Here is a 23600-nt window from a genome sequence, read left to right on the forward strand (position 1 = left end):
GCCCCACGTGGTTTGCATCACACAGTACACAGAGACTCACACACACAGGCACACACAGGCCCGCCATACAGAGAAACAAGTGCAAACCCTGAGCAGCGTCGTCCTGCACAGCACCACCAACCATCACCCCCACCACTGCCATCACTACTGTCCTGCCTCCTACTCTCTCATCCAGATATATACGACACATAGTGTTCCCCTGTGCCACCATCAATAGCCACAGAGACGCTGCATGCCTACCCCTGGACATTTGGTCCAGCCCACACAGCTACACAGCATTTTCCCAGACACACACCACAGCCTCACACAGCATCTCTTAATGCAGACATCCCGCTATGTCTTGTTCATAATCACCTCATTATTCCCTTGTCAACTGTAACAAGTGTCAGGCAGGCCTGCCACACCCTGACATGGCATATATAAAGTCAGGCACATGCACTGACCCCTTTGTGTACCTCTGGATTCCTTACACACTGGTTGTGAGGGGCACACACTGCTAGACACAGCATTTCTTTGCACGTAGCCTGAATTCAAACTCAGGACCCACGCGGCTTTCCCTTGTGCTTATTCAAACACACAGTGGGTCTCTGGGCAGCATAAATGTACACACAGCAGAGCTTGCACACTTGAAGCAAATAAATTCACCCTCAATGTGCCTTTTCGGGCGCGTGCGTGCGTGCGTGCGTGCGTGCGTGCGTGTGTGCGTGCGTGTGTGTGTGTGTGTGTGTGTGTGTGTGTGCATGCTCCTGAGGGGACAGACCCAGCTGTCACCTACTCCAGCCTCCTCGCCCCCACCCTCAGCCTTCAGCCTCCCTCCCCTGGCTGGCGAGAGCAGAGGGCTCAGCTCTTGTTCCCTCTCTCCGCTGGCTGCCTCGCTCCCTCCCATCTGGCAAAATCAGCCAGCCCTGCCCCAGCTCAGGCTCAGGCGCAGGCAGCCCTGGCTGCTCTGGGCAAACTCTCGGCTGGTTGGTCTCGGCTGATGCCGCATCAGCAGCAGCAGCAGCAGGGGCAGGGGCGAGAAGGCTCCAGGCGGCTGCCAACGTGGCAGACGGCGGGCAGGACGGCAGGAAGGAAGCTGGGCCCATTCTGCGCCCACTCGCTGGGGGAGACAAAACCAAGGGGCTGAATGAGCAAGCAAGGCAGCTGGGCAGGGGACCTTGTGCACGGCTTGGGCTCTGGGCCCACATGGGTCCCACAATGGCTGTGTGACCTTGAGCTGTTCCCCATCTCTGGTCTCATTTCCTCCTTTAGCAAACGCACAGTTTGGACTGGACAAGTCATGTCTCCAGTTCTACAAAGGCAACTCACAGGCTGGAGAGCCAGACTCACTCTGTGGCCTCCAGCTCTTTCAGCCCCTAAATAAAAATTCCTTATCTTTGTATAGCTGCCTCCATTGACATATCTATCTTTTTCATTCTGCATTGGTAATGCCATTTCATTAATAAGAAGAGAACATGTTCAAGCAGGCATGCCTGTAATCCCAGGACTTTGGAGACTGAGGCAGGAGGATTGCCATGAGTTCAAGGCCCACTCTATCTCAAATAAGAAGGAAAAGGGGGATGCTGGGAAGATGACTCAGAGATTGAGAATACCTACTGTCCTTATAGAGGACAGGAATTCAGTTCCTAGCACTGATAGGGCAGCTCAGAATCATCTGTAACTCTCTTTCTGGGGACGCCATGCTCTCTCCTAATCTCTGCAGGCACAAGGCATGCACATGGTACACAGATATACATGTAGGGGAAATTTGTACACATAAAATAAATCTTAAAAAAAGAAGTTTTAAAGAAAAAAGGAAGAAACACCAGGTTTACCCAGCCAGTGCTTACAAGAGCTGAGATAGGATCAGAATCAACGCTGTGTCTCTTATCTTCCCGCCATCCCATGCCCTCCCTGTTCACTCACAGCCAGCCCCTTATCCCACCTCTTCACCCTGGGCCCCAACAGAGCCACCTGGTTCTGCCCTGGAGAGTCAGGGTGCAAAGGTCAGACAGGCCTCCCACCAGCATTCCAGCTGCCACTGGCTGGGAACACAGCTGTCAGCAGGGTCCAGAGAGCCAAAACCCACCTCCTAAGCAGGCCCACATTGTCAGCTTCAAGATGGAGCTGCTGTGGGGTCCTGGGCCACCCTGAGCCTCAGTTTTTTCATCCTGATGGCTGCCAGGGATTGGACTAGATGAGTTCCCAGGACCCTCTCGGTTTGTAGCATTACCTAGGCAATGAACAAGGAAAACCACATCGTGTAGGGAGGTGGCCGTATCCAGGCCCCCAGTCAACTGTGGGATGCCTGGTATCTGGGAGCCTGGCTCCTGCATCATCTGAGGCTAAGGTGGTATCTGCATCTCTAAGGCCCCCATATAAAGGAGGGGTTCAGTCCTTTTTTTGTGGGGGTGGGGGGATAGACAGATGGACAACAGTATGAAGAGGAGAGGGGAAAGAGACCTCCATGGAATGCTTAGCAGGAAAAAGAAAGACGAGAGAAAAAAAAGAAAAGGCAAGAGATCTCTCCCCTTTTTCCCCCGGCTTGTTTATTTCACCGCTTTTGTCCCCGATGCTCACTCTACCCAGCCCAGTCTATGGGGACCTCAAATGTGGGACAGTTACGGGAGGGTGGAGCATCTGTGGGATCATCCTGGGAAGTGTGGAAGAGGACCCAGATGGTCTGTGGTGGCAAAGAAAGGCCTGGAGTCGCCGGCCGAAGTAGCACACGCCTGCGATCCCAGCACTTGGGAAGCGAAGGAAGAGGATGATGAGTTCAGGGTCATTCTCAGCTAGTTCAAGATCAGCCTGGGCAACACACTCTGTCTCAAAAAACAGTTTTCAAAAAAGAAAGAAAGGAAGAGGCAAAAGGAAAGGCTGGTGAAGGGGAAGGCACGGGTATTGAGACCCGGTCTCCAGGAAACATCCCTAGCATTTCCGGCTGTGCACGAACACACATGCGCGATTATCGTCCCCATCCTACAGATGGAGAAATCAATGCTCAGTGGTAGGGACAGAGCCAGGCTTTTATACCCAGGTTGGGCTGGCCTGACTGCAAAGCCAGTGTTTTGTGTGCTAAGCCATGCTGCCTCCTGATGGAACGAATTGCTAATGGTGGCATTTCCGATGTAGCGGCAGTGCTCTGGGAAGAGGTTCTGGACAGATGGTTCCCGATTGGGCCCCTGCCTCAGGCTAGCGGAGCAGAGGGTTGTTGGTGCAGGAAAAGCTCATCCCCCTCCTCCGTTCTGCTGTGTGTGGGATGCAGGCAGATCCCCTCCGGACTCCTCACCATCCCCCGCCAGCCCTTTGGCCTTGCCTGGGTGACCTGCATGAGCTCAGCTTCCCAGCAGCCCTGCGGAGGAGTCAGCCAGGGCAGAGACTGCCTCTGCCCTCGCTGCTTGGCAGTGCCAAGGGAGGCGGGGCTGCAGCAGAGGGGTGCAGCATCTCCCAGACACCAGACCTCCTTCCTGTGCCCCAACTCCGGCACCCCTGGGGTCTTCTGCAGAGGCCCAAGCTGGGATGAATGGTGCAGAGCTGGGCACACTGGTCAGGCCCGTCCCCACTGCTGCAGCCTTGTTGAGTTGCCATTAACAAGTGGCCGGAGGTTGCCGTGTCTCCATGGAGACCAGACAGTCAGTGCGGCTCTGGGGTGAGGGCCGTGATTAGTGAGTGTCAGTTTTGCCAGCCCTGTCCCTTCCCACTGCTGCTCAAGACAACAGGCCTGGGGGGTGGAGGGGAGGACTAGGAGGGGGTTCAGAGCCTCACAGGCAGGGGGCATTCAGGCCCAGCCTCAGGTGCTGTGTCTTTGTCTCCCCCAGTGGCTCCTCAGTTCCCCCTCCTCTTGTCGCCTGCCTTCCCTCCGCAATCCATAATCCATCTTACACACAGCCACCAGGGTGAGGTTTCTAAAACACGAGCTGAATCCTGACACTGTCTTGCTTAAGAGCATTCCATGGCTCCTGACACCCTGGAGGCTGAGTTCAGCGACTTCTCTCTCTCTCTCTCTCTCTCTCTCTCTCTCTCTCTCTCTCTCTCTCTCTCTCTCTCTCTCTCTCTCTCGTCTTTCTTTAAAAAAAAAAAAAACAGGGTCTCATGTGTCCCCGAGTGTTCCATGATGTCCTTGAACTGGATGTGTAGCTGGGGATGATGCTAAACTGCCCCCCTTACCTCCACCCCCCAAGTGCCTAGAGTCTAGTCACTTTAGACTAAAGGCCCTAGACTAAAGATGTCCACAAGCACTCCAGTTTATGTGGTGCTGGGGACTGAATTTATGTGGTGCTGGGGCTTTGTGCTTGGTAGGCAAACACTCTTCTAACTAAGCTACAGGTCTTCAATGGTTTTTGAGCATCCACTATGGGTCAAGGAGCTTGCCAGATGTACAAGGTCAATGCAGCAAGCAAGTTCTCTGCTTTCCTGGAGGAAGGCAACCTGCCAATCTTATGAGGGGAATACATTTTAAATAAAATACAGGGCTGGAGAGATGGCTCAGTGGTTAAGAGCACTAACTCAAATAATCAGAGGACCCCAGGTTCTCGCTGGGGCGGTGGTGGCGCACGCCTTTAATCCCAGCACTCGGGAGGCAGAGGCAGGCAGATCTCTGTGAGTTTGAGGCCAGCCTGGGCTACTAAGTGAGTTCCAGGAAAGGCGCAAAGCTACACAGAGAAACCCTGTCTCAAAAAAAAAAACCAAAAAAACACAGAGGACCCCAGGTTCAATTCCCAGCATCAACATGGCAGCTCACAACTGTCTGTAACTCCAGGATCCAACGCCTTCACATATACATGCACGCAGGCAAAACACCAAAGAACATAAAAATAAATAAAATACAAATCAAGAGCTTTTTGCCAGGCTTGTCTCCATGTGTTCGAGGCCAGCCTGATCTACAGAGTAAGTTCCAGGACAGCCCAGGGTTACACAGAGAAACCCTGTCTCAAATCCCCTCCCCTAAAAAAAGAGCTTTTGGCAAGGTGGCACAGGCCTATAATCTCAGTACTTGAGCAGCTGGGGCAGAAGGATTATGAATTCAAGACCAGTCTGGGTTATATAGTGAGATTTTCCCTAAAACAAAACAAAGTAACGGGAGTCAGCCAAGTTCAGGCTGTCAATACTAAGGAGGCAGTTTTGTATTCGAGTGTATGCATATGTGTACCCACGTGTACATTCACAGGCATGGAGGCCAGAGCTCAGTCTTCAAGCGTCTTTCTCCATCACTCTCCGCCTTATAATTTTTTTTCCCCCTTTTGGAATGCTTCAAGAGAATTTGAGTGTCATCCTTGCCCGGGGGCCATGCTAATTTTCTCCTTATCATTCCAAGTTCAGTGTGCTGCTGAAGCTAACAGCACCTTGGTTTTGGACACAGGGTTTCTCACTGAGGCTGGAGTTCACCAGTTCAGCTAGACTGGCTAGTCAACAAGCCCCAAGGCTCCTCCTGTCTTCGGTTCCCGGGGATTATAGACTCTCGCTGCTCCTTGTGTGGCAAGCAGTTTATCAGCTGAGCCGTCTCCCCACATCCCCCTTTTAAATTATTTATCTATGTTTATGTGTATGCTTGTGCGAGTTTATGTGCACCACGCATAGGGAGGTGCCCACAGAGGCCAGACGAGGGCATCAGAGCCCTTGTAGCTGGAGACTGAATAAGTTGTGAGATGCCCGAAGGCATTGAAGTGGGTCTTTTCCAAGAGCAGTAAATGCTCCTGTTTGTTTATTTATTTATTTATTTATTTATTTATTTATTTATTTATTTAGTATAGTGTTCTGTCTGTGTGTATCCCTGCAGGCCAGAAGGGGGCACCAGATCTCATTTCAGATGGTTGTGAGCCACCATGTGGGTGCTGGGAATTGAACTCAGGACCTCTGGAAGAGCAGCCAGTACTCTTAACCTCTGAGCCATCTCTCCAGCCCCTCCTGTTTATTTATTTAGACATCTTCTCACTATATATCCCTGGCTAGCCTAGTACTGCTTATGTAGACCAGGCTTGCCTCAAACTTATAGACATCTGCCTTGCCTCTGCCTCCCAGATGAGTTATAGGTGTGTGCTACCACATCTGTCATGGCCTTTTTTGTTTTGTTTTGTTTTGTTTTGTTTTTTGAGATAGAGTATAGACCAGACTGGCCTTGAACTCAGAAATCCACCTGTCTCTGCCTCCTTAGTGCTGGGATTAAAGGCGTGTGCCACCATGCCACATGGCTTGGCAAGTTTTTTGTTTGTTTCAGATTTATTTTTATTTTGTTTGTGTGTGTGCATGCCTGTGTGTGTGTGTGTGTGTATCACACCTGTGCGGGTACCCAAGGAGACCAGAAAAAGGTATCAGAGTCCCTGGAACTGATGCTGCATTCCGTTGTTACACCGCCTGATATGGGGGGTGCTGGGAACTGAATTCAAGTTCTCTGGTGAACACAAGATAGCCTCTGGTGAACACAAGATAGCTCTTTTTTTTTTTTTTTTTTTTTTTTTTGGTTTTTTGAGACAGGGTTTCTCTGTGTAGCTTTGGAGCCTGTCCTGGAACTCACTCTGTAGCCCAGGCTGGCCTCGAACTCACAGAGATCCACCTGCCTCTGCCTCCCGAGTGCTGGGATTAAAGGCATGCACCACCACCACCCGGCGGCAAATAGCTCTTAATTAATCATTGGTGTTATGTATCCCCATATTGGCCTTTAACTGCATATGTAACTGAGGCTGACCTTCAACTTCTCATCCTCCTGCCTCCATCTTGTGAAAGTTGGAATTATAGGTACACACCATCACACTGAATTTACCACGGTGTTGGAGATCAAACCCAGGGCGTCATGCTTGCTAGGGAAGCAGGCTACCAACTGACTATATCCATAATGCCGAAGACATTTTTATAAAGTGACGGGTCCTGATATGGTTCCACCAGTGGGCAGACAGACAGGAGCATTCTAGAGAGCATGTGCCAGGCCCCAGGCCCCAGCCTCCCGCCCCTCTGGCCTCCTCTGTTTCCCCTCCCTGTTGCCAACCTCTCCTTCATGCTTCCTATCTTGGTTAAAGGCAGGGCTTATCCAAGTGAGTGGGGGTGGGGACGAGGGGACAACCCAAACCTCTGAGTCATGGTCGCTCTTTCTTCTCCCCTGTGCTTGCTTGCTTCTCCTCAGCCCTCGTTCCTGTCCGCTCTAGCCCATCTCCTTCTGCGTTCCTCACGTGCACTCCCGCCTTGTCCCCATCAGGCTCTTGAATCCTAGATCGGGGGGTGGGGGGTGGGGGTGGGGGGGGTGGGGGGGGCCTTGGGTGCCAGGCACCGAGCCACAGCAGACCTTGTGGCTACAGCAAAGGGCAGGTGCGTGGTCCCTGCCCGAGGCCAGAGTCCAGTCAGGAAGGCCACGGGTCTGTGAGTGCAGAGGAGAACCTGACCTAGACAGGGTGTCTAGCAGCATTCCAGGAGGACAAGCTGCTTAGCTGGGACCCGAAGGGCCAGGAGTGAGCCAGGCAAAGGGAGGGGAAGATGTTCCAGGCAGAGGAACAAGTACACACTTGGGAAGGCAGGAAGTAGGAGAGGTCAGAGCTGAACCAGAGGTTGGGGGGGAGGGGGTGGCTGGGCTCCCACCGGGAGTATGCTAGGATCTCCTCCCAAGCATGACCTCCAGCCTCTCCCTTCCGGTTCACGCTCCACACCACAGTGAGCATGGGCTCTCTAAAACAGCCAGAGTCCCGCTCCGCACCCACAGTCCAAGCCCTTGAAGCACCCCAAAGGCTCCTCCAGCGGACTTTCTGCTTGCTCCTCCCAGCCAGCCACACCCAAACAGGTCATTTTCTTTGTCTCCAGGAATGCTCTCCCCCACTTACCCCTAAAGGCCCCGCGTGGGTGCCCCTCCCCCAGGAAGCTTCCGTGACCTGTCTCAGTAAGATCCTCCTCTCTGCCTTCTTCCTACCACAAACCGGGGTCGTGTGCGCAGAATAACGGACAGCTGGTGCTCATCGGCTGCTTTGCGGGAGACTTTATAGATGTGTCCCATGGCGGTAGTCTTATTTAACTCAATGGCTCTGCAGTCAAGAACACTGACTGCCCTTTCAGAGGCCCTGGGTTCAAGTCCCAGCATTCACATGGCAGCTAGCAATGGTCTCAAAGCCCAGTTTCATCTGATGCCCTCTTCTGCCCTCCGTGGGCATGCATGCAGAATAAATACCCACACACATAAACTAAAAAGTAAAATAAAACCCTGCCAGCTCCTCGGTGTCACCTCTACTCAGGTGAGACTGAGGCTCAGAAAGGCCAGAGTGCCTGTGCTGGTTCCCAAGGGTTATTAGTGGCAGAGCTGGGACTTGAACCCAGGTTGGCTGCTGCCACTAAGACCCGTGGCAAAGTTTTCTAGCACCTTCCACCAAACTAGCAGCACTTGGGAGGGCACAGTCCCAGGCTGATGCATTTGGGCTCCTGAGAGCCTCAGATATGGCTGCACCCACAGGTTGGTGTATACAGGTAGCCTGCTACCAGAGGATTGGGGGAGGGGTTCACCCTCCGCACCCTGAGTGGACCTGGTCATCATCCTGGGATTGACCCAGTGTCCAGCCCAGGACCTGGCTCCTGAATCAGGCACCCGGCAATCTACTGGCATTTATTTATTTATTTATTTATTTATTTATTTATTTATTTATTTATTTTACAATACTATTCAGTTCTACATAATAGCCACAGATTCCCTTGTTCTCTCCCTTCCTGCCCCCCGATCTACTGGCATTTCTATCCCTTGTCCGGCAGCTCCTCTGGAATCAGACAGATTTGTGTTGAACTTCAGCTCTGCCTGCCTTTAGATACACCTCTGTGAGAACCTTCAGATCTCTGAGTCTCCAGTTGTTCATCTTCAGGATGAGCTGGGAAGTATCTGCTCCCTGGGACTGCCGTAGAGGTAAATAATTGTCATTCTTACTATTTCCTGAGTGTCTTTGAGCAGTGCTGAGCTTTCTCATTTAAAAAAAAAAATATTGATTGTATTATTTATTTATTTTTTTGAGAGAGGTTCCCACAAAGTAGACCAGTTTGACCCGGAACTCACAGAGACCTCCTGCCTTCGGCTCCTGCGTGCTAAGGTTAAATGTGTGAGGCATCCTGCCCAGCTTATATCCTTTTTTAAAACTGTGTGTGTTTATGTGTATCTGTTGGTGGGTGTGTGCATATATGAGTCTGCAGGCACCCGTGAAGGCCAGGAGAGGGCATCAGATCCCCTGGAGCTGGAGTTACGTGAAGGTTTTAGCCTCTTGACACAGGTGCTGGGAACTGAACTCGGGTCCCCCACAAGAGCAGTCCAAGTTCTTCACTGCTGAGCCATCTTTCTAGCCTGGTCATTTACCTTTTTAAACAAAAATTCTGGTTTATTCCACAAGTTCAGAAGAGAGAGCTGGATCCCCTAGAACTGGAGTTACAGATGCTTGTGAGCCATCAGGTGGGTGCTGGGAATTGAACCTGGGTCTTCTGGAAGAGCAGTCTGAGCCATCTCTTCAGCTCTGATTTATTCTTTTGTTTTGTTTTTGTTTCCCAATACAGGGTTTCTTTGTGTAGCCTTGGCTGTCTTAGAACTAGCTCTGTAGACCAGGCTGGGCTCGAACTCACAGAGATCCCACTGTCTCTGCCTCCCAAGTGCTGAGATTAAAGGTGTGAGCCACCACTGCCTGGCTTTTTGTTTGTTTGGTTTTTGGTTTTTTAGAGACAGAGTTTCTCTGTGTAACCCTGGCTTCTGATTTATTCACATTTAGTACCACCCTTTAATCCAGGCAATCAAGGACATGGGTCCTCAATACTTCAAAAGGTCACACCAGCCCTCCTCCACTGGTTCTTCCCCCCCCCAGAATGAAGACTCAGAGAGGCCAGGAGCACATGCCCAACAAGAATCCATCCTCATTCCCTTCTAAAACAGCTCTGGATACCAAGAATCCTGGAATCCCTGAGCCAGCTGACAGCGTGTGGGTGTGCCCTTCCCTAGTCCAAACCACACTGCCAGGGTAGATTCCTGGGCCTGAGGGGTAGCCAAAGGCAGCTAGTCACCAGGAAGGGGTGCTGAGGAAAGCAAGGGGCAGGGAGGCGGGGCGTCGGAGAAGGGCCTCCAGTGTGCTCTGGTAAGGAACACTTTGTCCTTCTGAGTAACAAGTGCCTCGGAAGGCAGGAGCTACCAGCTCCATTTTGGAGATAAAGGAACCTGTGCTCAGACTAGAGTGACTCTGAAGTCTGTTTACTGAGCTGACAGGGCTTCCTCACATCGCGGTGTCACACACCTAGCTCCTGTTTTAACTCGCACGATGCCCCGGAAGTAATATTATTATTCCGCTTTTCAGATGAGGAAAGAGGGGCCCAGCAAGGTTGAGAGACTCGCCTGGGGTCGCGCAGTTTATGAGTAACATAGTCAAACCCTGGCAGTCAAGCTTTTAACTCGAGCTCTGCTGCCCATTACCATTATCTTAGTTAGACTTTCCCCTAATCTGGCTAGCGGCCACTGGTCTCAGTCGTCTGCCTGAGGAATGAGACACAGACATGCTCTGTGTGGCCGGTTTGGAATGCCAGAAAGGGTCTTGTCATCCAAACTGAAGGTGTCTCGATGGCGCCTATATTAGGAGCTAGGGAGGGGCTGGGGACCGGAGCTTAACCCTGCTTCTTACCTTTGTCCTAGGACAGCCAGGCAGGGCCCTGGGCCTGTCCAGAGAGAGGCCCCTCCAGTTTGTAACTGGGTTTGTGGCCTGAGAAGATGGTGCTTTTACAGAGTGGAGGCCAGGCCCTCCCCCTTTCCCTCTGTGGCCGGCCCAGCTGTGGCTGCTGTCCAAGCTCCCACAGGCGAGCCCCACCTCTCCCATACCAGGCCAAGCTGCTGCTCTGTGGTCACCTGGACCCAATTCCCTTCTTCCTGCCTCCTCCCATCTCTGGGAAGCACCACTGGACTGACTGCCCTGCCAATTTCAAAAATCTTCTCCCCCAGGAAGCCATTTCTGTCTCCCCCACAACCACCCCTGGGGTCTTCTCTACCCCCACTCAGAGTATCTCCCATCCTCTTCTTTAACTCCCCACACTGAGAATCACTTGGACCGTCTGTCCATTTTCCATTTGGTTCCTGGCTGAACACTGGGTCCCTGGCCAGACTGCGAGTTCCCTTCCCCTGGGCGGTATCACACCATGTGTTTCTCTCCCTCTCCGCTCCCTGTGGCCTGGCAGAATTGAACCCAGAGCCAGAAAGCTGACCTTCCCCAGAAACCAAACCTTAGAGCTCAGAGGCCTGGGGCCACCCTTTCTGTGCCGGGTGACGTTCCCCGGGAGGCCCAGGAAGGGGAAGGAAGGGACTGAGCCAAGATCACCCGGAGGCCGACCCAGGCCTCAATCCTTCGTCTCCTGACTCTCAGGCCCAGGTTCTGATCCTGTATGTAGATCAAGTTTCCAAACCCCTCAGGGCCTCATTTTCAAGCAGGAAACCAGAATAACTCCCAGTGGGCTAAGGCCCGAACCCCAGGGGTTAATCTTGCTCCAGACGCCACATCTGGAAAAGCCCTAAGGAGATCATTAGTCCAGCCTCCCTTCTCCCACAAACTGAGACCCAGAAAGCAGAGGAAACCTCCTTGGGGTCACACCAAGCTGGGACTCCAACTGAAGAACACTGAATTCCGTGTGGTCTTCTTTGATGAATTAAGTATCCAGGGACTAGAAGTTAGACTGAGTCTCTGAGAGGCAGACAGACAGGGTGAGGGGCACAGGCAGGCAATGAAGATGCTGGATTTCCAAGATGCCCAGCTTCTTCTTCACCATCTTGTCCTGAGGCAGAGGCCTAGTGGGCTCTTTCTCCACCCAGTGGGGCCACCAGTGGGGCCCCTCTGCCTGTGGACCAGTCTGTCAAGTTCAAGGCCAGATCAGCACGTGGTTACCCTAAATTTTCAGACCTATTACCCTCCCTGTGTTTTTTTCAAACTGGCCAACCCTCAATTGGGGAAAGGAAGACCCCATCCCCACTCCCCACCCCACCCTTAAAATGCCCAGTCCCCAAGGAGAGACCAGACCTTGGCTTTCTGTAGTCTCCCCTCTGTTTGGCAGATTTCCCCGTCTTTTAATTCTTTAAACTGGCAGAGAAAAGTAACTGATTAAGATCCCTAAGCAGTAACAGTATCTCCAACTCATTCATTCATTCATTCAGCAAACCGTGGAAGTTGACTAATTCCTGGCTCTGTGCTGGTACTGAGAACACAAGAATAAAAAGGACTGGGATATGGGCTAGGAATGTAGCTCTTTGGTAGAGAGCTTATCTAGCAGGCAGGAATCCCTGGGTTCAATCCCCAGCATTGAATAAATCCAGCCTGGTGGCAAACCTTGTCAGTCCCAGCCTTTGGAAGGTAGAGACCACAGGATCAGAAGTTCAAGGTCATTCTCAGCTACCTAGTCATTTCCAGGTCAACCTGGGCTATATGAGAGTCTGTCTCAAACAAAACAAAACAAATTAAAAAAACCAAGACAGCCGGGCGGTGGTGGCATGTGTTTTTAATCCCAGCACTCGGGAGGCAGAGCCAGGAGGATCTCTGTGAGTTTGAGGCCAGCCTGGTCTACAGAGCGAGATCCAGGACAGGCACCAAAACTACACAGAGAAACCCTGTCTCAAAAAACAAAAAACGAAAAAAGCAGTCAAAGCTGAAAGGACAGGGAAGGGTTTCTGGGCACAGGAAATGAGGAAAGGTATCTTGGTGACAATTGAGCAAGATTTGTGTTGATGTGCAGTGGATGTGCGCATTCCTCTGTATATATATTCCCCTAAAAAGTGTTTCTGAGGCCTGGAGACTTGGCTTGGTGGTTGAGAGCACTTCCTGCTCTTCCAGAGAACCCAAATTTGGCTCCCAGCACCATATTGGGTGGCTCACAAATGCCTGTAGCTCCAGCTCCAGGAGATCTGACACCCTGTTCTGGCCTCCACAGGCACCCACACACAAGGCATACTCTTATACAAATGCACACACCTTTTAATTTTTAATAAAAGTTTAAAATCAAGCAGGGCTCAGTGGCACATGCCTTTAATCCCAGCACTTGGGAGGCAGAGACAGGTGATCTCTGTGAGTTCGAGGCCAGCCTGGTCTACAAAGTGAGTTCTAGAACATCCAGGACTATTACACAGAGAAACCTTGTCTCGAAAAAAAACCACAAATAAATAAACATAATAAAAATAAAATGAAGCAGGTGCACACCTTTAATCCCAGCACTCAGGAGGCAGAGGCAGGCAGATCTCTGAGTTCAAGGCCAGCCTGGTTTATGGAATAAGTTTCAGGATAGCCAGGGCCACACAGAGAAACCCTGTCTCAAAATACAATTAAAAAATTAAAAAAAAAAATCATTTTGAAAGATTCCCCCCCCCAAAAAAAAACAGTTATAAGGGGCTGGGTATATGGCTTCCACCTTCAGCATGGGATAAAAAAAAAGCCAACCATAGAAACTGAACTTACAGAGGTGTAGTAGGGGAGATAAGACACTGAAAACTGTCTAATTACAGCTGGGAGAAGGAGAACGCTAAAGCAGAGGTGCATGGACTGTGGGGTCAGGGGACCTGATCCAGCATGGGAGTGGTCAAGGGAAGCTTGTTAGGGAAGGGGAGGTACACTCCCAACTTGGAAGAAATGAGCAGGTGTGCAGGGTAGGAGTGATTTCCAGCCCCTCCCTCACGCTGCACCAATGGGAAGTCACCATGAGTCACGGGTGAGAGCGTGACATGGCTGCTGTAAGACCACAGATGGAGTTCGGAAAGGCAGTGCGTGACTGCAGTCCCGGCACTCAGGAGGTGAGGACAGGATTCTAAGTTTGAGGCCAACCTGGGCTTGATTACAAAATTCCATCTCAAAACCCCAAGGCCTTGGTGATAGGATCTGTTCCCAGCACGTGCAAAGGCCTAGGTCAAGGTAAAGGGGAGCTGGAGAGAGGAGGGAAGGAGAGAAAGAAAAAGGAACCGTTTAGGAGAACCTCACGACCTGGGATAGGCAAAGGTTTTTGCAGGCTTCGAACGCACTCACCACAGTCTGACAGAGGCACAGGCCTGCTGTAATCTCAATACTTGGAGGCCAAGGATCAGGAGTTTGAGCCTAGCCTGGGCTTCATAGCAGCGTCCTGTCTCAGATAAACAAGAGCCAGCTAGGATATCACATGCCTGAAATCCCATTACTTGGGAACCCAGGATGGCTCTGAACTCCTTGTCTTCCTACAAGAGACCCTATGTGAAAACAACAAACCAGCCCGGCATTGCCTTTAATCCCAGCACTCAGGAGGCAAAGGCAGGTGGATCTCTGTGAGTCTGAGGCCAGCCTGGTCTACAGAGTGAGATCCAGGATAGCCAGGGCTACACAGAGAAACCCTGTCTTGAAAATGAGAAAGGGCCGGGTGGCGCACGCCTTTAATCCCAGCACTCGGGAGGCAGAGCCAGGCGGATCTCTGTGAGTTCGAGGCCAGACTGGGCTACCAAGTGAGCTCCAGGAAAGGCGCAAAGCTACACAGAGAAACCCTGTCTCGAAAAACCAAAAAAAAAAAAAAAAAAAAGAGAGAGAGAAAGGAAGGAAGGAAGGAAGGAAGGAAGGAAGGAAGGAAGGAAGGAAGGAAGGAAGGAAGGAAGGAAGGAAGGAGAGAGAAATGGAGGGGGGACTTAAGGAGAGGGGGTGATGGGAACCGCAGCGGAAGCAAAGGCTGCGGACAACGTGGCCTCCCCCAGGCTTTGCGGATGCATTCTGCTCACCTTCTCTGCTGTGCATGCGACTGCACAGACTGCACAGTGTTGCCTAACACAAAGGGGCAGGAGAGAAACCCCGCCCCCTCCTCCTTGCTCAGCAGAGACAGGGCCGGGCTTGGATTCTACCCCTTTGCAATCAAGATGCAATTTTACAACTTGAAAAGTCACTTAATCCAGGTGCCAGGACGAGGTGGGGCACTGCAGGTGGGGACTGGCTGTGAGGCCCGGTCCTGCGGGGAGGGCCTAGCCCTGGTCTTAGAGGAGCTGCAGCCTGCCAGCTCCTACCCACGCCCCAACTCCTGCTCCAGCCCCACCTGCTGTGCTCAGCACCTGGACTCCCCCTCCTCTGCCCAATCCTCCTCTTAGGGAAGAGAGAGCTTGGCAGAGCCGGGAGCCAGGAGTTTCCTCCACCCACTCCCACTCCCACACAACAGAGCCTGCACCCGATCGAGAGGGCACCAGGCACCAGGTTCCCGCAGAATCCCCTCCTCTGCCAGGCACTCAGGAGAGGCACTGGCAGAACTGGGTGAAGTGGTGCATGCCTGTGATCCCAGCGCTTGGGATGCTGAGGGAGGAGGATTACTAAGGGTTCGAGGCCAGCCTGGGTTAAACAGCAAGACCCTGTCACCAGAACAAACAAATAAAACAACAAGGCTGGCATGAGCTCATGGGGTCGAGCTGTTTGCTATGCACGCCTGGCCACCTGAGTTCAATCCCCCTAGTCCACATAAAGGTGAGAGAACCAGCCAGGTGGCGCAGGCCTTTAATCCCAGCACTTGGGAGACAGAGGAAGATCTCTGTGAATTTGAGGCCAGCCTGGTCTATATAGTGAGCTCCAGGACAGCCAAGACTACAGAGTCCTGTTTTGGGGTGTAGGGTGTGGGGTAGAGAACCAACTCCGGTCTCTACCTGCCCCTGCACACACATCATGTATACCCACAATAATAATAGTGAATAAAATTTAAAACAGAACAAAAATCCACAACAACAAAAACGGGGGGGGGGGGGGGGAGGAACCGGGGTGCGGTTGGGGGGTGGTGGCACACACCTTTTATCCCAGCCCTGGGGAGGCGGGGGAAGGTGTAACTCTGTGAGTTTGAGGCCACCCTGGTCTACAGAGTGAGTTCTAGGACAGCCAGGGCTACACAGAGAAATCCTGTCTCAAAAAAAGAAAAAAAAAAAAAAAAAAGCTGGGTGTGGGGAGCTGGAAAGATGGCTCAGCAGTTAAGAGCACTGACTGCTCTTTCAGAGGACTCAAGTTCAATTCCCAGCAACCACATGGCAGCTCACAACTGTCTGTAAATTCAAGATCTGAAACCCTCACACAGACATACATGCAGGCAAAACACCAATGCACCCAAAATAAATTAATTAATAAATTATTTTTTTAAAAAAGCTGGGTATGGTGGTACACACCTTCAATCCCAGCACTCAGGAAGCTAGGCAAGCAGATCTCTGTGAGCCTGGTCTACATAGGAAATTCCAGGCCAGCCAGAGGTACGGAGTAAGAAAGACCCTGTGTCAAACCAACAAAACCAAGATACAGCACAAAAACGGTGCTGGGTGTGGTGGCGTTTGCCTTTTTAAAAAAATAATTTAGTTAATTAAATCAATCAATTAATTCATTTTCTTTTTTTGAGACAGGGTTTTGTTGTGTAACAGCTCTGGCTGTCCTGGGACTTGTTTTGTAGACCAGGCTGGCCTCGAACTCACAGAGATCTGCCTGCCTCTCCAGTGCTGGGATTAAAGGTATGTGTCACCACCACCTGGCTATTTGATTTTGTTTTATGCACATTGATGTGATAGTGTCATATCCCCCGGAACTGGAGTTACAGACAGTTGTGAGCTGCCATGTGAGTACTGGGAATTGAACCCCAGTCCTCTGGAAGGGCAGCCAATTCTCTTAACCTCTGAGCCATCTCTATAGCCCCATGGCACATGCCTTTAATCCCAGTATTTAGGAGGCAGAAGCAGGCAGATCTCTGTAAATTTGAGACCAGCCTGGTTTATATAGTGAGTTCAAGGCTAGCCTGGTCTATATAGTGAGTTCAAGGCTAGCCATAGCTACACACAGTAAGACCCTGTCTCAAATCAACAAAAAACTGTAAAGTTAGTGGCACAGTGACCCTACCCAACCCAATTAGCATCTGTGGAGTACCTGCTGCATGCCAGGCCCTGTATCATTTGCGAAGGACAATATCCATAGCCAGCAACATCCCGTATGTTTTATAGAGGTACAAAGTGCACTGGAGTCTAGAGAGAAAGGCTGGTTTCGTCCGGGGTGTGGTATGTGGACATCAAGGAGAATTTACTCCACAGGGGGCCATGTGAGCTGGACCATAAGAAATCAGGAAGATTGCCAGTAAGAAATGCTCCTGGAGACCAGGCATAATGGTTTACAGCTGTAGCCCCCATCAGTCAGGAAGCTGAGGCAGAAAATCAGTAGTAGTATTTCTGCACCTACATGGAGAGCCTCAATACCACTTGTCACTTTTGGGCCAGGAGATCCAATGCCCTCTTCTGGACTCCTCAGGTGCCTACATTCACATTTGTACAAATCCTTATGTGCACATGTGCACATGAGAGCGCGCACATACACACACACACACACACACACACTTTTTTTTTATCTTAAAAAAGAAAGAAAAAATCAGGCTGGAGAGATGGCTCAGTGGTTAAGAGCATTGGCTGCTCTTCCAAAGGTCCTGAGTTCAATTCCAGCAACCACATGGTGGCTCACAACCATCTGTAATGGGATCAGATTCCTTCTTCTGGTGTGCATAAAGACAGAAAGAACACTTATATATGTAAAATACATAAATAAATAAGTCCTTAAAAAATAAAAAAAATGGCCAGGTGGTGATGGCACACGCCTTTAATCCTAGTACTCAGGAGGCAGAGCCAGGCAGTTCTCTGTGAGTTTGAGGCCAGCCTGGTCTACAGAACAAGTTCCTGGACAGGCACCAAAACTACACAGAGGAAAAAAAAACCCAAAATAAATAAATAAATATATAAATAAATAAGAAACAGGGTGAGGATGTACCTCAGCGAGCAGAGTGTTTGCCTAGCACAGCCCTGGGTTAGATCCCCAGCAGCACATGAGCCAGACATGGTGGCACCCACCTATGATTCCCGTACTTGGGAGATGGAGACAGAAGGTTCAGAGACTCAAGGTTATGGACCCAGTTTCAATAAATCCTGGGCTACAAGAGACTCACCTGGTAGGGAGAAAGAACTGACTCCACCCATGTCCTCTGGCACATACCACACAAACAGACTAAATAATCAAATGTAGTTTTAGAAGACACACTCTCAGTGGCAGAGCAAAGTCTAAGAGACAACAACTGCTCAGGACCACAGCAACCACGGCACCCTCACACCACCGGCCCTGTGAGAAGCTGTGGTTTTGTCCACACTCCAGGCAGGTGGAGGAACGGTACTCGAGCCTCATTTTGTCAGTTGCCTTGTTCGTTCCTTGGAGGAGCTTGGGCAAAGGACCTGTGGAGCCATGAGGAAACTGCAGGAGGTAAGACTGGTTCTCGGACCCAGGGTTATGGGTGTGGAATCTTTGGTGAGAAGTGTGGGTATTGGAGAAATTATTTTGGCCACTCCACGTAGTTAAAAGGATATTTATTTAATGGCGTAACTCACAAATTAAGTGAAAGGTAGGTCGCAGGGTCTGGGGAAGGTGTATTGCAGTCCAGCGGTGTTCTCCGGAGCTCTGCACAGTCCACCTTCACAGTTCAGCGTCCTGGCACAAAGAGAGAGTGCTGGCCCATCCAACTCTCGGGTCTCCAGGCGCCTCCCCTCGCCCCGCCTCGTAGGCGTGACAGTTGCCAGAGTCTCAATGGGGGTTGGAACTTCCAGATCCAAGCTGGAATGGCTACCCACTACATGTGGGTTTTTTGTTTTTTTTTTTTTTTTTTCGTTTTTTTTTTTTTTTTTTTTTAAAGATTTATTTATTTATTATGTATACAGTGTTCTGTCTTGCACATATCCCTGCAGGCCAGAAGAGGGCACCAGATCTCACTACAGATGGTTGTGAGCCACCATGTGGTTGCTGGGAATTGAACTCAGGACCTTTGGAAGAACAAGCAGTGCTCTAAACCTCTGAGCCATCTCTCCAGCCCGAGAAGTATGGGTTTTACACAGAGAGCACTGGAGGGCCATTCAAGGGGGGGCAGATAAAGAGGTGACATAATTAGCTGTCTATTTTCAGAGGTGCACTTTATTTATTTACTTATTTACTTATTTTTATTTTGGGTGGGTGGGTGTGTTTCAAGACAGGGTCTCATTATGAGGCTCTGGCTATCCTGGAACTCACTCTGTAGCCCAGGCTGGCCTCAAACTCACAGAGATCCTCCAGCCTCTGCCTCCCGAGTGCTGGGATTAAAGTCGTGTGCCACCACGCCTTTAGTTTAGAAGTGCACAGCACGTTAGAGACTGAGGCAATCTGTGAGGAACTTGGTACAAAAATCCAAGAGAAAGAGCTGTGCCTGGGGCTCATGGGATGTCTTACAGGGTAAAGGTGCTTAGGGCTAAGAGGTAAAGGTCTGAGTTCAATGCCTGGAACCCACAGTGCAAAGACAACTGATTCCTGAAAGATAATCCTATGCCCTCCACACTTGTGCTCTGGCATGTATGGATGCATATGGACCCATATTCAACGCCCCCATCTCTCTCTCTTTCTCTCTCTTTCTCTCTCTCTCTCTCTCTCTCTCTCTCTCTCTCTCTCTCTCTCTCTCTCCATAAACACACATGCCTATAGGGAAAAAAAAAAAAAAAGCTAGGCCTGATGGAGTTAATTGCTGCACTTTGGAGGTGGAGGCAATAAGAAGAGAAGTCAAGGTCACCCTCCCTCTGCTACATAGAAAATTTAAGCTGGTTAAGAGGTGGGGAAGAGCGACTGGAGAGGTGGTTCAGTGGCTAAGAACACTGTTTTTTTTTCCATAGGACTCTGGTTCAATTCCCAGCACCCACATGGCAACTCACAGCTGTCTGTAACTCTAGTTCCAGGGGATCTGATGCCCTCTTCTGGATTCTGTAGGCACTGCATGCACATGGTACACAGACATACATGCAGACAAAACACCCATACACATAAAATAAATAAAATAAAATAAAAAGAGGTGGGGAGGAAGTGTACACTGGGGAGACACCAAGCAGATGATGGGGTTCTAGTGGGGACTGGTTGGCTCTGGCAGATGAAATGGAGGGAAGAGCCAAAGGTGAAGCCCCAGGTGGCTTCCGTACCGCCGAAAGAATCTAGTAATTGTTCTTTATAATAGTCTAGAGTGGGGACCCATACCCGCCACCTGCCCAGCTCACCCAGGAAGATACTTTATTCTCCAGACGTTCATTGTACATCCCCCAGCCATTTGTGCATGCATTCAGCCAACTTAATGGATCACTGAGTGGATGCTGGCTGCTGGGCTGGGAGCTGGGGAGACATCATTAGCGGTGCACTGCTACAGCCCTGGGTATGGATTGCAAGTCTGGGTTTGCAGCCGACGTGCGGTGAGTCCTGGCTCGACCTTCAGCTTACCGTGACTTAAGGCGAACGATAGGACCTTTTGTGTTCTTTGTTGTCATCTGTAGGATGGGGACATTAATGGCACCTATATACGCCCGGAATGGAGTGAGTGCTCGGCGGCGTTAGCTGTCATTGTTCCCCTCTTCGAGAGGAGACAGAGCCAATAACACAGTTTAACTATTTCATTACAACAGTGATAAATATCCTGACGGAGCCAGCAGGGGCTGGAGGTAGGGCAGGCTTCCCGGAGTGACAGCCCGCCTGATCTAGGCTGAACTGGGCTGCCGGGCAAAGCAGGAAAGGGCCCAGGCCTGGTGGCTGGAGGGACAGAGCAGAGGTAGGCGCTGGGAGAACGGCAATGTCAGGCTTTCTGTCACTGTGACTCTTTGAACCTCAAAGCAGTGCTGAGAAGTAGGTGAGGGAAACACACTGCCCCCATTTCACAGAAAGGACACTAAGGCCCAGAGAGGACAGTGAGTTAGCAGGCCTGTCCGTGAGGAGGTGGCTTAGGGGGCCGGAAGGGACAGGCCTGAGAAAAGGCCTTTGTCCCTGTGCCTGCTGGGATGAGAAGAGCCGAGACTGCAGATGGCCACCAGCAGCTGTGGTGGCCAGAGCTGCATTCCTTCCCCTGCTAGCAAGCCAAGCCCAGGCTTAAGCAGGGGCCTGGAATTTTCTTCTTGTCTTAAAACAAAACAAAACAAAGCAAAAACCCCCTTTTAGTTAACATTAAGTCGTGTTGTGACTTCAAACAGATACACTCTGAACTGTCTTTCCTGGCCCTAGATCCCTCCAAGTCCCCAGGATAAGCCGCGCAGCAGTGAGTTTCTGGGAAAGACAAGGAAGTCTGGAGTTGGAGTCCAGACTTTGTGGTGAGTCTTGGCTCAGCCCCTCCAACTTGCTGTGTGACCTCATGCAGGTCATCAGCCCTCTCTGGGCCCACCAAACTGAAGGGAGGGAGGGTGGGATGATACAAGTGGGGTGGGGAGTCCAGCAACAGGCTCCAGCCAGCTGCAAGCATCTTTGCTGCTCTCCAAGTTGGAGGTATTTGGGCCTGGGGCGGGGAGGTGGCGGGGAGAAGGGCGGGTGTTGTTGGTTGGTTGGTTGGTTGGGGGAGTGAGTGGGGGTTGGTGGTGGTGGTGGTGGTGTCTGGAAGCTGGAGACAGGCAGCCTTTCATCTAAGGCTGGCCCAGGGTCGGGGCAGGTTGGCAGGCTCCACATCCCGAGATCACGTTTCAGGCTAGAAGGGGCCTTCCTGTGACCTCAGCCGGCCAGCCTCATCTCTGCCTTCCTCCTCCATCCGCACCAGAGGGAAGCAAGCAGCATCCCACCCAAGGTCACTGGCCAGCAAGTGGCTGTCCTTCGGCCTGCCCTTCCCTCCCCTCCTGCTGGAGCCGGCCCCCACCCCCGCAGCTCCCCCTGCAAAGCCCTGGTCTCCTGGGCCATTAGGAATCTGCCAGGCGAGGCGTGGTCTTTTTCCTCCCTCTCGCTTCTTGGCTTGTTTTCCCAGCTCTCCAAAAGCTGCCTCCTGCAAAAGCCTCCGGGTACATGTACAGGAACATTTTTCTTTAAAAAAAGAGGAGGGGCTGGGGGGGGGACCTCAAAGAGAGAGAGAGAGAGAGAGAGAGAGAGAGAGAGAGAGAGAGAGAGAGAGAGAGAAGCAGCTATGGTTTGGGTAGAAAAGCAACCAGCTCCTTAATCCTTGCCTGCAACCTCTGCCTCCCCAGCCAGCCTGTTTGGCTCTAGGCCCTGGAAGGAAGCCTGTACTCCAGCAAGAGGCCTAGACCTGTCCCCCGCCCGCCCGCCCGCCTGCCTGCATCCTCACCACCGCTTTTTCTTTCTGAGTTTGGTGTGTTTTTCAGAACCTGGAGACAAGCTGCAGGGCTCAGCAGGGCTCAGAAAATGTGGGAGCTGCAGAGGGGGCCAGTAGGGGACCCCACTGCCTTGCCCACTGGGCCATTTTCTCCAGACCCGAGGTTACAGGATCTGGATGGTTCAACCCTAGCCATCCCTTGACTTCCTGCTGGCTCTCCTTTTCTAGAATCCCTGGTCTCTGCAGTGCAAGCTCCCCCAGGGCCATCACCCATATCTTCGCTATTGCTGCCTTCTTCTTCTTCTTCTTCTTCTTCTTCTTCTTCTTCTTCTTCTTCTTCTTCTTCTTCTTCTTCTTCTTCTTCTCTTCCACCTCCTCCTCCTCCTCCTCCTTTGTAAGAGCCATTTATTTTCACATTCTAAGTCTTTGTTCATTGGAACCCTCCACAGTGGTGGCAGCCAATGTCCCACCCTTTGCTCTGGCTGAAGAATCTTTAATTATGTCGTTCCCTTGCCTGCTTCAGAGCTATGTTGTTGGAAGTGTGTCTTGAATGAATGAATGCAAACCATAAATAGATCCCCCAAAATATTCAGAGAAATCTTGTGGAAGGCCATTTGGTAATGGCACATCCCTGTTAAAGGCCTTTCATGCCAGTGAGTGAGGTCATGCATGCATGTAATCCCAGCATTCGGGAAGCCCAGGTGGGATTATCCAGAGTTCAAGGTCAGCCTGCACTACATAGCAAGTACCAGGCCAGCCAGGGCTACACTAGTAATAGAAATAGAATAGAACAGAAATTCATCTACAACTCTTTTCTCAAAAAAACAAAAACAAGGGCTGGAGAGATGGCTCAGCCGTTAAAGGCTAGGCTCACAACCAAAAATATAAGAATTCGGTTCCCAGCACCCACAGCTGTCTCTCCAGCCACCCAAAAAAAAAAAAAAAAAAAAAAAAAAAAAAAAAAAAAAAAAAAAAAAAAAACCACAACAGCAACAAATAAATAAATAAATAATAAAAAATCAGGCAAGCAATATGGCTCAGTGGGTAAGGCTGCTTGCTGCCAAGCCTGATGATCTGAATTCAATTCCCATCTGATGAAAGGCTGCTGGCCACTCCCATTTATGATAAATACATGTAAAACAAAATAAAAACAAAGAGAACCCTTCCACACCTGCCCAGTACCTTCATCGGCTCACACCTTCACCTCCACCTCTCTCTATTCACCAGCCCCTATGGAGGCTTTTTTTGAATCCAGGAAGCCATCTTTCCTCTGGCCTCTAGACCTTTGCCTAGGAAGTTCCCTTCGCCTGCCAAGCTCTTTAGCCTGTTTTCTGTTCTCCTGCTATCCAAGGTGTGCATACAGAGTAGCTATCATCAAAGCCAGGTCACTCCCCTTTCCTTTCTCACTCTTCTTTCCTCCTTATCCCCCTCCCCCACCCCACCCCGGGTTTGTGTGTATGTGCACGTATTGAGGACTCAGGTGTCCTAGACAAACTCTACCACTGAGTGGCACCCCCACCCTTTTCACTTCTTATTTTGAGATAAAGCTTCATTACATTGTCTAGGTTGGCTGTGAACCTCACTCTGTAGCTTGGCCTTGA

General features: G+C 50.9%; 1 protein-coding gene and 1 non-coding gene across 4 annotated transcripts in view; both read right to left on the minus strand.

Annotated features, from left to right (window-relative positions):
- Sytl1 (synaptotagmin like 1) overlaps positions 1–23600 on the minus strand; it is a 268723-nt gene that overhangs the window by 105694 nt on the left and 139429 nt on the right. The gene's annotated exons all lie outside the window — the stretch shown is intronic.
- LOC114706027 lies at positions 5214–5320 on the minus strand. Its single transcript, XR_003736471.1, has one exon. It is a non-coding gene; the product is annotated as a U6 spliceosomal RNA (small nuclear RNA).

Source organism: Peromyscus leucopus, chromosome 2 (genome assembly GCF_004664715.2).
Source record: "Peromyscus leucopus breed LL Stock chromosome 2, UCI_PerLeu_2.1, whole genome shotgun sequence".
NCBI classification, from domain to species: domain Eukaryota; kingdom Metazoa; phylum Chordata; class Mammalia; order Rodentia; family Cricetidae; genus Peromyscus; species Peromyscus leucopus.